Source organism: Salarias fasciatus, chromosome 5 (genome assembly GCF_902148845.1).
Source record: "Salarias fasciatus chromosome 5, fSalaFa1.1, whole genome shotgun sequence".
Lineage (NCBI taxonomy): Eukaryota > Metazoa > Chordata > Actinopteri > Blenniiformes > Blenniidae > Salarias > Salarias fasciatus.
This window is the reverse complement of record NC_043749.1, coordinates 8,355,720-8,359,743: the sequence shown is the minus strand read 5'-3', so window position 1 is coordinate 8,359,743 and position 4,024 is coordinate 8,355,720. Positions and strand designations below refer to the sequence as shown.

General features: G+C 40.9%; 1 long non-coding RNA gene across 1 annotated transcript; it reads right to left on the bottom strand.

The window, feature by feature from the left end:
• LOC115388833 (uncharacterized) lies at positions 1-1,031 on the bottom strand. Its single transcript, XR_003931521.1, has 3 exons — positions 956-1,031; positions 816-875; positions 1-139 (listed from the first exon to the last, which is right to left on the bottom strand). It is a non-coding gene; the product is annotated as an uncharacterized LOC115388833 (long non-coding RNA).
• Between the last annotated feature and the right edge of the window lie 2,993 nt (positions 1,032-4,024).

Here is a 4,024-nt window from a genome sequence, read left to right as displayed (position 1 = left end):
GTGGTGTGGCGGAATTAAAAGTTCTGCTTGAAGCACCGAAGGTGGACTGGGTGCTCGTCATCAGTTGGATCGCTCATCAGCTTCGTCAGACATGAAAGCTGAAGCTTCACTCTTTCCAAGCATCACAATAGAACCTGACCTGTATTTAGAAAACAGGTTTACAATCCAATTCAATGCACAGAACCTCTTCAAATGATCACCTCAATGTTCAATTCAAGGTGGTTGTACAACACTGATAATCTTTATGAAACAGGAATCAAAATACTATGGGTTACATGCTGAAAACCATAATTAATCTTAACAATTAAGAGTTTATCATGTCAAAATGTATTTTAATCAATTCAAATTCAAAGGAATAATGTTTTAAAGATTGCATTCAACCAAGGAATTCTTACTTCTACATGAAGGCATAGCATGTGCTTCCTCATGTGTTTCTCTCATTTTCTAGTTTTTTTTAACATCAGAGAAGAGATTTTCACTGAAATACATCCGTTCTCATAACCTAACTAACTTAAATTACAGCTTTGCTGCTTATGAGCAACTTAAATGAACTTAAAATGACTTCTTGTACTCCTGAACACATTTTAACTTCGCATCACATGATGTGCAAAAGATGAGGCATTTCACACAGTGAAACTGTCATAATGTGCTCATTCCAGTCAAATTTCACCATCAATCCATTAATTTAAATGTTTTTAAGTGCAAAACATGAATCAAAAACAACTTAAGATGTACAAAATACCCTTAATTGAAACAGCATGGTCACCTCACATCTCCACATACACACACATTGCAACACGCAGCGGCAAGCTTACCAATGGTTTTTTCAGGAGAAACGCGGCCGGAAAGTGCTTCAACGACGGTTTTTCCTCTCTCTGAAACGGAGTTTTCGGAGCATGGTATCAACAACTACTTCATTTCTCAGTTTGACTGCGACATTGTACAGTTTTCATACCTTTTTTCCCGTTTTTCTCTCTCACGCGGAAGTGAAGTGGCGTGCTCCATCTGTGCATTAGTGAGGTTAAACTGCTTCACTAGCGCGGCCTACTACTTCCGGTCTTCAAAATAAACTTCAGGTTTTTCAAAGTAAAATACAAAACACTTATAAACATAAGGAAATAATTAAATAATGACTGCAAATTAATGGATTGTATTTATTAACCCTTCTGGAGGTGGGTCATTGCAGTAAAAAAATAGAGCAACTTGTAAATACAAAATTAAAACCAGAACAATAACAACAACAACATTTTTTTATATATATATATTTTTTGTTTGTTTGTTTTATTGCTGCAAACCAAACCTTTAAAATAAAACTACACCACTGGTGTCCTGGGTCTCCTGTACCCCCCCTCCACCAGTCCGAGCTGGGGCCTGTTTGAAATGGAGTCCCATGGCCAAGCGGACTTGGTCGTCTGTAGCCTCCTTAAAATTCTTCCGAATTGCTTCTGCAAACAAAGCAATAGAACAAATGAAGAAAAACTGCAAATGTGGCTGCCTATTGTATTATGAATTATGGTGAATTATGTGTATTATGGTCAAGTATTGGCATCTGAATATATCTCGTCTTCGAAGTTAAACAGTAAAATGTTTGGAAAATAGCCGAAGCAGAAGCTTTTAACCTCAATTCCTACAGAGAGAGCAGGCCCTTAATTAAAATAAGCAAATGCTAAATTAATGAATGACGGTAAAAAGACCAAACATTGCAAAAATAAAAAAATTTCTGTAGTAGTTGCTTCGACACCCACCTCTGTATGCCTGAAACAGCACTTCTTCGACCAACTTTTCCGCCGTTGTTTCAGTACACTGGAGCACATGTGCACAAGGATTTCACAGTTGGAAGTAGCGCAGTCCACAGGCACAAGTTGAAGGCGTTTTCAGGTTATGGTCGTACAATCTCCACAAGACTGTAAAGTAGTTCAGTTTTATCACGGACTACTTCTCTTTGAGCGGAATAGCGTTTTCCCAGAAGTGGTTGCACGGTGCGTCACGTGAGCGTAGTACACCAAAGAGGTTTACACCAAAGAGGTTTTTGTCAACAACGAAAGCAACATGGCGGCAGTCAGCGTTACAGAGGCTGAGAAAACACAACCGACATCTAATAATCTAAGGGAATTTCAGCCACAAACTTCGTTGTCGAGTGCTCAGCAGGATCTGGGCTTTCAGATTTACCGAAGGTTTTGTGGACTGTTACTCCCCTCGAGTTCAAAATCAAGCGTCAGGAGTTCTTTGGTTTCAAACAGGCATTTATTGAACACGTTGCTTGCTTTAACCGCCTTCACAATGCCGTCAGAACTGAGAATAAAACAGAAACTGACATCAATAACTTAAAACATCCACATGAAATAAATGAAACAGTAACATGAGATCCAAAAAACCGAGTTACAAACTTAATACATTCATAACATCAGCTTTAACACAGCAAAACAAAGGAAAAACTTGTACCTCATTGGCCTCATTAACTCATGAGGGGGTAAAGATGATCTTTAATGGCTCCTTCCTTAAAGAAAAGACGCTTGTTGTCTTTAAATAAACATATTGAGCCGCCGTCTCTTGCAGCCTTCTCCCGCACAGCCCCGCCTGTGGCTTTAAATGCGTACGCCCCTTAATGTGGTCCGACGAGCAACCGAACACGGAACAAAAAAATAGGTTCCTCTCTAATTTACAAGATCATTTTAACAAAATAAATGAACTTTATCTAAATTAACTTACTGATTTATTTATTGTGTATTTTTAAGCCTCTTTAACCTAAGTGATTAAATAATAAACCAAAAAATATACCAACTGTCTCTGATGGCAGCTACACTCCCACCAAATCACTTGTGATTTCTATTATTAACCTATGAGTGGGACTATTCTGCTTCTAATAAGGTGACAGTCTTGTGGATAGGTCTGTCCAAGTACACTCTTTTACTGAGCTTCTTTCCTTTGTCATCTAATGCATCATCACTGATTAACAGCTGCACTTTGCGTACACATCCATCTTCACTTGGGTACACTGCTGTGACTTTAGCGAGCTTCCAATGGTTTCTGGGGGCCGCTCTGGACTTCGCAAATACAAGAGAGCAGTGGATTTGTCCCGATTCACTGATGGCTCTTAAATAGGTACAAACTCCATATCCTGCAACGCTTGCATCGGTGAAATGGTGGAGTTCATATTTCTGAACTGCTTGAAAATCTTTGGGAATGTAACAACGGTCGATCTTGACATCGGCAAGGTTCTTGAGATCCAACAACCAGGACTCCCACCGTTGCTTGAGTTCACTTGAAAGTGGCTCGTCCCAGTCCGCCTTGTCACGACACATTTGCTGTAGTATTTGCTTGCCAAGTAGAACAAAAGGCGCCACAAACCCGAGTGGGTCGTAGACGGAAGCTACGGTAGCCAACACTCCTCTTCTGGAGAGTGGACGCTCATTTACAACCACTCGAAACTGGAAATGGTCTGAGGCGACACACCACTTGACGCCTAGTGCTCTTTCAATCTGTTGCTCACCAAGTGTGAGGCCTTGGTTTTGCATCGTCTCTGAGCAATCTTCTTTAGGAAGAGAATCGAGTACTTTCTGGCTATTTGAAATGAACTTATGAAGCCGTAGTTGTCCACAATTGCAGAGCTGCTTCGCTTGATGCACCAAACGGACTGCTTCTTCTGAATGAATGAAAACTGATAAGACCATCGTCCACATAAAAGTTCCTCTCGATGAATCTTATGGTTTCTTCACCGAACTGACCTTGACCTTGTGCTGCAATGTACTTGAGGCCGAAGTTGGCACAGGCCGGTGATGAGGCAGCCCCAAACAGGTGTACACACATGCGGTAGACAGATGGAGTGGAGTGGAAATCTCCATTGTCCCACCAGAGGAAGCGAAGGTAGTCTTGATCTTCAGCTCTGACTCTGAACTGATGAAACATGCGTTCAATGTCGCACATCACAGCCACTGGACCTTTACGAAATCTACACAGGACTCCAACCAGTGTGTTGGTTAACTCTGGTCCTGTCAACAGGTGGTCATTCAAAGAGACTCCTTCA